The following is a 13,574-nucleotide window of genomic DNA, read 5'->3' as shown; positions in this document are numbered from 1 at the left end:
TGTGCTGGGTGAGTACAGCAGCCCTGACCCTTATATTTGTATGTGTGGGGGGGTGGGGGAAGTGTGGAGGGAACAGTAGTTAACAAATGACTATAAAAATAAACAAGAAAACATCAGGGTCTTAAGTGCTGAGACAAAAAAGAAGGGTGATGTGATGGAGAGTGCCTGCGCTCTCCCCTCAGTTGGGGGGTCAGAGAAGCCCTCTGAGGAGGCAGCATCTGAGTGGAGCCCCAGATGACATGGGGACCAGCTGTGTGACCCTCTGGGGAGGGCATCCTAGACAGAGGGAAGCTATTGCCTCCCTAAGGTAGGACCATATTACTGATGTGGGAGGAAGAGGAAGAATATCTGTGAGCCCACATCTAATGACTTTTTTTTACCCATTAGGCAAACACTTTTATTAAAACTCCAATGTATCTGGAATTCTGAGAAGATGCTACTATAATGTCCCAGCCCACCTCCCGTGGAATTTTTTAGTCTGTCCTTGAGAGTGATATGGTGAGCTCTCCCTCCTCCATCTATACTTTCTCCCAACAGGCCCTCCTCCTTGATGACCTCTCCTAAAGGCCACTTCATCCTCTTCTCTCTATCCTTTCCCCTTGTTTCAATGGTACAAAAAACTATACCACTGAACAAAATGCCACCTCCCCCAGGAAGCCTTTTGCAATCCTTCTAAGGAGAATGAATGAGAACCAAAAGTCTTTTACTCCATTCTCCCACACCCCTTCTTGCATTTCTCCAGCAGCTCCTACTTCATTCTGCCCTGGGTTGTATGACATCTCATGTTTACACATCCCTCACCCCAGTACATGAGAAAGGCTCAAGAATAGGGCCTGGGGGCTTTCCTGGTAGTGCAGTTGTTAAGAGTCCGCCTGCCATTGCAGGGGACATAGGTTCAAGCTCTGCCGGGAAGATCCCACATGCCCCAGAGCAACTAAGTCCGTGCGCCACAACTACTGAGCCTGCACTCTAGAGCTCGTGAGGCACAACTACTGAGCCCACGTGCCACATCTACTGAAGCCCGTGCGCTCTAGAGCCCGTGCTCCGTAACAAGAGAAGCCACTGCATTGAGAAGCCCGTGCACACAAACGAAGAGTAGCCCCCGCTCGCCGCAACTAGAGAAAGCCCGCATGCAGCAACGAAGACCCAACGCAGCCAAAAATCATAAGCAAAAATAAATAAATTACAAAAAAAAAAAAAAAAGAATAGGGCCTGGGATTTATTCATCTCTGAGCTTACCCCAGCTGGGTCTGCACGGGCATCTGCACAACATAGGACCCCTGGCTGGCAGAATGCAGTCATCCATCAATCCAGCGTCACGGAGCAGCTGAGCTTTGCTCTCCCTGTGCTGGGTTCTCTGGAGGGATGGGAAGGACCAGGCACAGCCCCTGCTCCTAAGAAGCTTAGAAATCCATGGTTGGGGCGGGACAGGCACGACCAGCATCCTGAAAGTACTACCAAGGGGCAGTGGTCTCCAAACTGGGGGGAGTGCACACCACAGGAGCACATGACAACCCTGAGATGCATGAAGAAAGTACAGAAGTTCTCTTTTATTGTATTGCTTATTTAAAATTTAGAAATAAACTAAAAACTTAGAAATGAACATTGTTTTCTCAATCTGGCTTCCCCTTAGCGCCTCTCTAGGTCCACTGGCAGGCAGCCAGAGTCACGTGACTTGTCCTCAGGGCGCGGTGGCAACCACAATGCTGAGACCTGACAATGGCGCCCTCACTTGTCCATTCGCCAGCAGTGAATCACCTCTCACTACAGTTTAGTGTTACAGGTTGTCATTGACATGGCTACTTTTATAAAAACAAGACCTTTCAGTAAGAGGATCTTTACAGTATTTTGTAAATGAAATGGTGGAGGATAGACCTGGCCATGAAAAACTTTTGTACCACATAGAGGTTTTTGAATTGCTCATGTCAAAGTGCTTAAAAGAAATTTTTGGACTTAAAGATGAGTTATGCATTTTTCTTTGACAAAGAAAAGAAAAAAACCTTAATTGTTATAAATTTGCCAACTTTTCCTGTGATAAGTAGTTTAGTAGTATGCTACTAATGAGTAATTTTAAAATCAGTACCTTGAAAGAATGGGTGATATTTTAAAAATAAGAGTGAGAAAGAAGCAGCTTTACAACGACTATAACTGCTGCTATAAAGAGAACAATTTGAACATGTCTGGGAATATTGCATCAAGATGTGATTTGTGGCCAAAAATGACATCATCTATAAAATGCACACTTAAGAACATAAAGTCTGGGCTTCCCTGGTGGCGCAGTGGTTGAGCGTCCGCCTGCCGATGCGGAGGACGCGGGTTCGTGCCCCGGTCCGAGAGGATCCCGCATGCCGCGGGGCGGCTGGGCCCGTGGGCCATGGCCGCTGGGCCTGCGCGTCCAGAGCCTGTGCTCCACAACGGGAGAGGCCACAGCAGTGCGAGGCCCGCGTACCACACACACAAAAAATAATAATAAGTATCAATGTTGCAAAACTTACTTTCTTAAATTTTTGTTAAAATGGCCATCTTCAAAAAATCTACAAATAATAAATGCTGAAGAAGGAGTGGAGAAAAAGGAACCCTCTTATACTGTTGGTGGGAATGTAACTTGATACAGCTACTATGGAGAACAGTATGGAGATTCCTTAAAAGACTAAAAATAGAGTTACCATATGATCCAGTGATTTCACTCCTGGGCATATATCCAGAGAAAACTCTAATTAGAAAAGATACATGCATCCCAATGTTCACTGCAGCACTATTTACAATAGCCAAGACATGGAAGCAATCTAAATGCCCATCGACAGATGAATGGATACAGAAGATGTGTACGTATACAGAGTGGAATATTACTCAACCATAAAAAAGAATGAAATAACGCCACTTGCAGCAACATGAATGGACCTAGAGATGATCATACTAAGTGAAGTAAGTCAGAGAAAGACAAATATCATATGATATTGCTTATATATGGAATCTGAAAAAAATTACAAGTGAACTTATTTATAAAGCAAAAATAGACGCACAGACATAGCAAACAAACTTATGGTTACCAAAGGGGAAGGGATGGGGAGGGATAAATTGGGAGTTTGGGATTAACATACACACACTGCTATATATAGAATAGATAACCAACAAGGACCTACTGTACAGCACAGGGAACTATACTCAATATTTTGTAATAACCTATAAGGGAAAAGAAGCTGAAAAAGAATATATATGTTATATATATAAGAATATATATATATAACCAAATCACTGTGCTGTACACCTGAAACTAAAAAAACATTGTAAATCAGCTATACATCAATTAAAAAATATTTTTAAAAAGACTAGGGCTTTGAGTCATAAAGTATTAAGCTAAGATTTTAAAAAAGAGAATAAAGTATTTCCAATCACAGTCTTGATGGCAAAGAGCTTTTGAACCCTGTTAATAAATAAAATAACATAAAACAACTATTTACAATTTTTCTTTTATTTCAGCCTTTAAAATATATTTTTGTTTTATAATGTACACATATATTGCTACATTAGTGGTAACTACATTGGTAGCAAAATATGCATCATGTTTATTTATTTATTATAAATTTATGTATTTTATTTATTTATTTTTGGCTGTGTTTGGTCTTTGTTGCTGTACGCGGGCTTTCTCTAGTTGCGTCGAGCGGGGGCTTCTCTTCATCCCGGTGCGTGGGCTTCTCATTGCAGTGGCTTCTCTTGTTGCGGAACACAGGCTCTAGGCACGTGGGCTCAGTAGTTGTGGCTCGCGGGCTCTAGAGCAGAGGCTCAGTAGTTGTGGCTCACAGGCTCTAGAGTGCAGGCTCAGTAGTTGTGGTGCACGGGCTTAGTTGTTCTGTGGCATGTGGGATCTTCCCAGACCAGGGCTCGAACCCGTGTCCCCTGCATTGGTAGGCGGATTCTTAACCACTGCACCACCAGGGAAGCCCCTGCATCATGTTTATTGACTGAGGTATATGATGAAAAACACTGGAGACCACAATTAGTGTAGTACACTTGTATGGGCTACCTCCCTGGCATCTATTCCTTTGCTTCCATCAAAATTCAGAAAATCGCCCATTTTCTTTGGCAATGCCCCACCTTGTTTTGTGGCAGCCAAGGGTGCTGCTGAGACTGATCCCACTCCAACTCCAGGAGTGGCCTCTGTTTGGTTTACACCAGTCAGAGGATCCCATTCCCCTTGGGCATTGTGATTGACTTAGGTGTGAGCACGGGACCCAGCCTGGCCCTCACAAAGAGGGGGAAATATTTACCACAGACTTCTGACCAGGAAGCTTCCTGGATCTTCTGGGCACTACTAGAAGAGAGATCCTATCTTTCTTTGGACCATGTAGCCTGAAGATATGAGGCCTGCCCTGGCAATGCTAACAGTGAGTTCTGCAGCCCAGGGTTGATGCCAACATTCAGTGGAGGTCAGAGTAGAAAGAATCACAGAGACTTGGACCCAGAGCCTAATACAACATGAACTTCTGGATCAATCTGTGCCTGGGTTTCCCCCCTCTTTTGTTTTTTTTTCAGTTATAGGAGCCAAGAAATTCCTTTGATTTGGTTGATATTTGCTGTTACTTAAAACATGAACAGTCCCAATTTAAACAATGAGAGAATAGTAAATGTAGCTGAACTATGCAACAGAGGCACCATCAATGTTCTGGAATATCACTAATGGGCTGGCTGCATTGCTGGTTAAATTAAGACTTGTTTGTAGAATCTGTCCTGAATCCTAGTTAGTTTTGCATTCAGAACAAAGTTGAGCTAATGAGAGGGCCCCGATTCTCAGGGCACCTCAGCTACCCAATTTCAGCAAAAGATCAACTTGCTAAAAGTTGGCATCTGACGTTTTCCGCCTCCCTTTTGGTAACTTTACCATGTTCTCAGACAATCAGTTTCTTTTAACTTGTTTCATTCTAAGGAGTAAATAAATTATGGGTCTGGTGGATTCTCCCTCCCAGGGTGTGGATTGCGAGGGACAGAGACTGATAATTCAGAGCAAGGGAAACGATCGGAATTCGCATGCATGCCCAGCTCTCGGCCACAAGATGGCAGGAGGAGATCAGTAAAAACAGGCAAAGACCTGCGTCTTCTGGGCTGCGCAGAAGGCGGCCCTGGGGACGCTTGCTCCACTTAGGAAAACCACAACCTGCCAGTGCCTGGCCAGCTCCCCCTTTGGGGTAAATTAGTAAGGAGAGAAATCACTTTCTTTTTTTCTGTAAAACAATAAGAGGTGCCAACCCAAACAAGTGGATGCTGTGAAGCTTGATAGTGAATGCAACCACCAGGGACGGATATATGTTTCTGCTTCTTCCTCTTGCCCTCTGCCTCTCTTTCTCCATCTGCAAAGTGGGGGTCCTGGTTGTGGCCTACCTCACTGTGATAAAGCAGGTAAGAGAAGTGCCCTGAGTGTCGCAGGTGAAAGGTGTTTTTCTGGGAAGATTGGCGTCGGGGCACCACGTGTGTCCGACCCTCCCGGAACCTCCGCGAACAGTGAAGTGCCCTGGGATTCAGGTGGCTGTGGTCCCTGGGACGATCCTAAATTCTGACATCATTCTCTACTTAAGGAAGACAGTGACACCAACTGAGTTACAAACACTCACCAGAAAGAGGCGCCTCTTGACACGTGCCAGAGGTAGTGGAGGAAGACATTTTCTTTGTCGGGGGGATTCTGGGGAGGATGGATTTGGAGACAGGTGCTGTGGCTGAGACCTCAGTCTTGTTGTGACCCCACCTGATTGTCTCAGCCTCAACTCCCCACACCGGAAGGCAACGCCTGTCTCATGAACCCTCACGGGCCCAGCTGAGATGACAAGAAACATGAATTCTGGTCTGAACAAACTTTGTACGTAACCGTGTGTGGCAGTTAGAGACTGTCTCTTCCTGGTCCTTCGTGTTCACTTTCTCTCTTTTCTCAGGGTATCTGATTGTCCTCACCAGGGAAACGTGGAGTCTCTGTGCTTAGAGGAGCCTCGTGAGGTTAGAGGTGGGGGGAGGGTGCGGCCTCTGGCCAGCTGCTCCGCCGGCTTGGGCTACTCCTTCCGGTGAGTCACTTCATCCTATCTCATACACATCGCTGTGTTTCTTGGCATCGTAGGCTGGGAGAGAAGCAACATAACTGCGGTCACTGTGTATTTTCATTTTAATCAGGAGATTCTTCTTGAAACTTTACCGAAGTTCTTTCTGTTCCCATCCTGACCCTCTGAATGCCTTACACATGGCGGCTGGGAGGTGAAAATTAAAACGAACTGAAGACTCCAGAGTTACTAGGATGAAGGCCCTAGAGGAGTAGGCAGGGTGCTCGGGCCTTGATGAGTAGGGTGTCTCAAGGCATCTGGCCTTCTCCAAGTGCAGTCACGGAGCAGACTCTGACTGCCTTCTGGGGGACCCGGAAAGCCTGGCCTAAGAATGAACCTTTCTTCAGTTGGCATGTTTTCTGGATTGGGCATCGGGAGAAAGTCTGGTGGTTCAGATGAAAGGAACTTGAGAAATAGAATTAAAGTGGATATGTGTCATTGGTACAAAACGATTATGGAACAAGGAGGCATGGGTGGGGTCGTGCACTGGGAGCTTGGAGAAGCCTGTAATCTAGTGCTCGGACAGCTGCCGTTCCCTGAGCACAGCCTGACGGGCCCTGCGGTGTGACTGAGTGAGCTCAGGGGTGCCTGCCACTGGCCATTGTGCAGGGATCCAGGGTACCTGGCAGCCAGTGGCAGCAAGAGCAGGGAGCCCGCAGCAAGGAGGTTAATGACAATCCAGTGACCCCTGCAGAGAGACTGATGTCAAACAGTATTGCATGCATGGCAACAAGGATGGCAACAGCAAGGGTGTCAGGAGCACTGGGATGACATTTGGCTCAGGACACATAATGGACCTGGGTTCACGCAGGGTTCACGTGGGCAGAACAATGACACAAATACTGACTGGGGCCCCAAGGACTGGTTTGGCACGCCCAAGTTTTACCTCCCAAGATTGTTCTGAAAAACAACCCTTTCAGGAGAAAAATGCTGCAAGCTTGGGTCTCATCCCTGAGGTGATTGATTCACTTTTCAGCAGCTATTTAATTTTTTAAAGATATGCAAGATTAGAGCCTTGCTGAGTGTCAGAGGAGTGACCTGATAGAGCCAGTCTACAAGGACTGGAAAGTGAATTACAACAGGAGAAAATCAGACGTCTATGCAGTGGATGCTTGATGCATCTGTAGAAGCCTAAGATGTGTGTCTGACAGGGTCTTGGTGCTCCGGCCAGGTGTCAGGCCTGAGCCTCTGAGGTGGGAGAGCCGAGTTCAGGACATTGGTCCAACAGAGACCTCCCGGCCACTCGTAATATCAATCGGCAAGAGCTCTCCTAAAGATCTCTGTGTCAACGCTAAGACCCAGCTCCATGCAACGACCAGAAAGCTCCAGTTCTGGACACCCCATGCCAAACGACTAGAAAGACACGAACAAAATGCCACCCATTAGCAGAAAGTCTGCCTAAAATCATATTAAGTTCACAGACACCCCAAAACACAGCACTGGACACAGTCCTGCCCAACAGAAAGACAAGGTCCAGCCTCATCCACCAGAACACAGGCACCAGTCCCTTCCACCAGAGAGCCTACACAACCCACTGAACCAAGCTTACCCACTGGGGGCAGACACCAAGTACAACAGGAACTATGAAACTGCAGCCTGTGAAAAGGAGACCCCAAATGTAGTAAGTTAAGCAACATGAAAAGACAGAGAAATACACAGCAGATTTAGGAGCAAAGTAAAAACCCACCAGACCAAACAAATGAAGAAGAAATAGACAGTCTACCTGAAAAAGAATTCAGAGTAATGACAGTCAAGATGATACAAAATCTTGGAAATAGAATGGAGAAAATAGAAGAAACGTTTAACAAGGACCTAGAAGAACTAAAGAGCAAACAAACAATGATAAACAACAAAATAAATGAAATTAAAAATTCTCTAGAAGGAATCAATGGCAGAAAAACTGAGGCAGAAGAATGGATAAGTGACCGGGAAGATAAAATAGTGCAAATAACTACTGCAGAGCAGAATAAAGAAAAAAGAATGAAAAGAATCGAGGACAGTTTCAGAGACCTCTGGGACAACATTGAACACACCAACATTCGAATTATAGGGGTTCCAGAAGAAGAAGAGAAAAAAGGGACTGAAAAAATATTTGAAGAGATTATAGTTGAAAACTTCCCTAATATGGGAAAGGAAATAGTCAAGTCCAGGAAGTGCAGAGAGTCCCAGGCAGGATAAATCCAAGGAGAAACACGCCAAGACACAGATTAATCAAACTATCAAAAATTAAATGCAAAGAAAAAATATTAAAAGCAGCAAGGGAAAAACAACAAATAACACACAAGGGAATCCCCATAAGGTTAACAGCTGATTTCTCAGCAGAAACTCTGCAAGCTAGAAAGGTGTGGCAGGATACATTTAAAGTGATGAAAGGGAAAAACCTACAACCAAGATTACTCTACCCAGCAAGGATCTCATTTAGATTCGACAGAGAAATTAAAACCTTTACAGGCAAGCAAAAGCTAAGAGAATTCAGTACCACCAAACCAGCTTCAAAACAAATGCTAAAGGAACTTCTCTAGGCAGGAAACACAAGAGAAGGAAAAGACCTACAAAAACAAATCCAAAACAACTAAGAAAATGATAAAGGAACATACATATCCATAATTACCTTACATGTAAATGGATTAAATGCTCCAAAAGACACAGACTGACTGAATGCATACAAAACAAGATCCGTATATATGCTGTCTACAAGAAACCCACTTCTGACCTAGGGACACATACAGACTGAAAGTGAGGGGATGGAAATGGAAATCAAAAGAAAGCTGGAGTAGCAATTCTCATATCAGACAAAATAGGCTTTAAAATAAAGAATGTTACAAGAGACAAAGAAGCACACAACATTATGATCAAGGGATCAATCCAAGAAGATGATATAACAATTGTAAATATTTATGCATGCAAAATAGGACCACCTCAATACATAAGGCAAATGCTAACAGCCATAAGAGAGGAAGTCGACAGTAACACAGTAATAGTAGGGGACTTTAACACCCCACTTTCACCAATGGACAGATCATCCAAAATGAAAATAAATCAGGAAACACAACCTTTAAATGACACATTAAACAAGATGGACTTAATTGACATTTATAGGACATTCCATCCAAAAACAACAGAATACACTTTCTTCTCAAGTGCTCATGGAACATTCTCCAGGATAGATCATATCCTGGGTCACAAATCAAGCCTCGGTAAATTTAAGAAAATTGAAATCATATCAAGTATCTTCTCCGACCACAATGTTATGAGATTAGATCCCAATTACAGGAAAAAAACTGTAAAAAATACACACACATGGAGGCTAAACAATATGCTACAAATAACAAAGAGATCACTGAAGAAATCAAATAGGAAATCAAAAAATACCTAGAAACAAATGACAATGAAAACACGATAACCCAAAACGTATGGGATGCAGCGAAACAGTTCCAAGCGGGAAGTTTATAACAATACAATCCTACCTCAAGAAACAAGAAACATCCCAAATAAACGACCTAAACTTACACCAAAGCAATTAGAGAAAGAACAAAAAAACCCCAAAGTTAGCAGATGGAAAGAAACCATAAAGATCAGATCAGAAATAAATGAAAAAGAAACGATGGAAACAATAGCAAAGATCAATAAAACTAAAAGCTGGTTCTTTGAGAAGATAAACAAAAGTGATAAACCATTAGCCAGACTCAACAAGAAAAAAAGGGAAAAGACTCAAATCAACAGAATTAGAAATGAAAAAGGAGAAGTAACAACTGACACTGCAGAAATGCAAAGGATCATGAGAGATTACTACAAGCAAGTATATGCCAATAAAATGGACAACCTGGAAGAAATGGACAAATTCTTAGAAAAGCACAACCTTCTGAGAGTGAACCAGGAAGAAATAGAAAATATAAGCAGACCAATCAAAAGCACTGAAATTGAACCTGTGATTAAAAATCTTCCAACAAACAAAAGCCCAGGACCAGATGGCTTCACAGGCATATTCAAGCAAACATTTAGAGAAGAGCTAACAGCTATCCTTCTCAAACTCTTCCAAAATATAGCAGAGGGAAGAATACTCCCAAACTCATTCTAGGAGGCAACCATCACCCTGATACCAAAACCAGACAAAGCTGTCACAAAAAAAGAAAACTACAGGCCAATAACACTGATGAATATAGATGCAAAAATCTTCAATAAAATGCTAGCAAACAGAATCCAACAGCATGTTAAAAGGATCATACAACATGATCAAGTGGGGTTTATCCCAGGAATGCAAGGATTCTTCAATGTGTACAAATCAATGTGATAAACCATTCTTAACAAATTGAAGGAGAAAAACCATACGATCATCTCAATAGATGCAGAAAAAGCTTTTGACACAATTCAACACCCATTTATGATAAAAACCCTCCAGAAAGTAGGCATAGTGAGAACTTACCTCAACATAATAAAGGCCATATATGTCAAACCCACAGCCAACATCGGTCTCAATGGTGAAAAACTGAAATCATTTCCACTAAGTTTAGGAACAAGACAAGGTTGCCCACTCTCGCCACTATTATTCAACATAGTTTTGGAAGTTTTAGCCACAGCAATCAGAGAATGAAAAGAAATAAAAGGAATCCAAATTGGAAAAGAAAAAGTAAAACTGTCACTGTTTGCAGATGACATGATACTATACATAGACAATCCTAAAGATGCTACCAGAAAACTACTAGAGCTAATCAATGAATTTGGTAATGCTGCAGGATTCAAAATTAATGCACAGAAATCTCTTGCATTCCTATACACTAATGATGAAAAATCTGAAAGAGAAATTAAGGAAAAACTCCCATTTACCACTTCAACAAAAAGAATAAAATACCTAGGAATAAACCTATCCCAGGAGAAAAAAGACCTGTATGCAGAAAACTTTAAGACACTGATGAAAGAAATTAAAGATGATACAAATAGATGGAGAGATATACCATGTTCTTGGATTGGAAGAATCAACATTATGAAAATGACTATACTACCCAAAGCAATCTACAGATTCAGTGTAATTCCTACGAACTACCAATGACATTTTTCACAGAACTAGAAGAAAAAATTTCACAATTTGTATGGAAACACAAAAGACCCCGAATAGCGAAAGCAATCTTGAAAAAGAAAAACAGAGCTGGAGGAATCAGGCTCCTGGACTTTAGACTGTACTACAAAGCTACAGTAATCAAGACAGTATGGTACTGGCACAAAAACAGAAATATACATCAATGCAACAGGATAGAAAGCCCAGAGGTAAACCCACACACATCTGGTCACCTTATCTTTGACAAAGGAGGCAAGAATATACAATGGAGAAAAGACAGCTTCTTCAATAAGTGGTGCTGGGAAAATTGGACAGCTACATGTAAAAGAATGAAATTAGAACACTTCCTAACACCATACAAAAATAAACTCAAAATGGATTAAAGACCTAAATGTAAGGCCAGACACTATAAAACTCTTAGAGTAAAACATTGGAAGAACGCTCTATAACATAAATCACAGCAAGATCCTTTTTGACCCACCTCCTAGGGAAATGGAAATAAAAACAAACAAATAGGACCTAATGAAACTTAAAAGCTTTTGCACAGCAAAGGAAACCATAAACAAGACGAAAAGAGAACCCTCAGAATGGGAGAAAATATTTGCAAACAAAGCAACTGACAAGGATTAATCTCCAAAATATATAAGCAGCTCATGCATCTCAGTATCAAACAACCAAACAACCCAATCCAAAAATGGGCAGAAGACCTAAACAGACATTTCTCCAAAGTAGCTATACAGATTGCCAACAAAGACATGAAAGGATGCTCACCATCACTAATCATTAGAGAAATGCAAATCAAAACTACAATGAGGTATCACCTCACACCATTTAGAATGGGCATCATCAGAAAATCTACAGACAAAATATGCTGGAGAGGGTGTGGAGAAAAGGGAACTCCTGCACTATTGGTGGGAATGTACATTGATACAGCCACTATGGAGAACAGTATGGAGGTTCCTTAAAAAACTAAAAACAGAACTACCATATGACCCAGCAATCCCACTATTGGGCATATACCCTGAGAAAATCATAATTCAAAAAGAGTCATGTACCACAATGTTCACTGAAGCTCTATTTACAATAGCCAGGACATGGAAGCAACCTAAGTGTCCATCAATAGATGAATGGATAGAGAAGATGTGGCACATATATACAATGGAATATTACTCAGCCATAAAAAGGAACAAAATAGAGTTATTTGAAGTGAGGTGGATGGACCTAGAGTCTGTCATACAGAGTGAAGTAAGTCAGAAAGAGAAAAACAAATACTGGATGCTAACACATATATATGGAATCTAAAACAAAAAAGGTTCTCAAGAACCTAGGGACAGGACAGGAATAAAGACGCAGACGTAGAGAATGGACTTGAGGACACGGGGAGGGGGAATGGTAAGCTGGGATGAAGTGAGAGAGTGGCATGGACATATATACACTACCAAACGTAAAATAGATAGCTAGTGGGATGCAGCCACATAGCACAGGGAGATCAGCTCGGTGCTTTGTGACCACCTAGAAGGGTGGGATAGGGAGAGTGGGACAGAGATGCAAGAGGGAAGAGATATGGGGATATATGTATGTGTATAGCTGATTCACTTTGTGATACAGCAGAAGCTAACACACAATTGTAAAGCAATTATACTCCAATAAAGATGTTAAAAAAAAAAAAAAAAGAACCAGACCATGCTGTCACCCTAATCTTGGACTTCTGGCCTCTAGAACTGTGAAAAATGTCTGTTTTAAAAAAAAAAAAAAAGATATGCAAGATTAGAATGTGGGTGGTTGTTGTGGTTATAAAACCCGGAATAGATGTCAAGGGTTTTATTAGTTGCTCATGTCTTTTTAAAAAGGGGTATTTCCCCTCCAAGGTGAATCTTTCCTATGACAACAGTTGCAGGTCAACCAAGGCAGAAGTGCAAAGACATCAAGCCCATCACCCAATTACGCAGAACCCCCTTGTCCATCAGAGAGTGTTGGCATCTTTCCTTAGCGTCATCACAAAAGAATAGGAAGCCAGGGATCTGGGAATGGGGATACTCAGCAGTCAGACAGGTAAAAACATCCATCGATATCTTTTGCCCAACCTTTCTGTATATGAGGGCCCCCTTTTAGTGTCAAAAGGAGCCAAGGCCTCTCCCATGATTGTCGCTCTACTTTATTATCGATGAATTGAGAAAAATTCATAATACGTGTTTACAATGGTACCTAAATCCCATTCAAAAACAGTAATGCGTGGATGTGTGAGATACTCTTTTTCAATCTCAGACAATGTTTGGAGGATATTGGCAGAACCGTTGTAACAGCTCCTGTAAACCCAGGAGGGTAAAAAGGCTGAGATGTATCCCTACCCTTAAGAAATCTATCATCTAGTTTTTAAAAATGGGCCCACAGAAGCTTTGACCTCAGAGCCTTGGCGTTAGCACAGCACTGGGAGGCTGAGA

The sequence above is a fragment of the Pseudorca crassidens genome, chromosome 13, assembly GCF_039906515.1.
Source record: "Pseudorca crassidens isolate mPseCra1 chromosome 13, mPseCra1.hap1, whole genome shotgun sequence".
NCBI lineage: Eukaryota > Metazoa > Chordata > Mammalia > Artiodactyla > Delphinidae > Pseudorca > Pseudorca crassidens.
The sequence above is the reverse complement of the archived record's forward strand: the minus strand, read 5'-3'. Positions refer to the sequence as shown.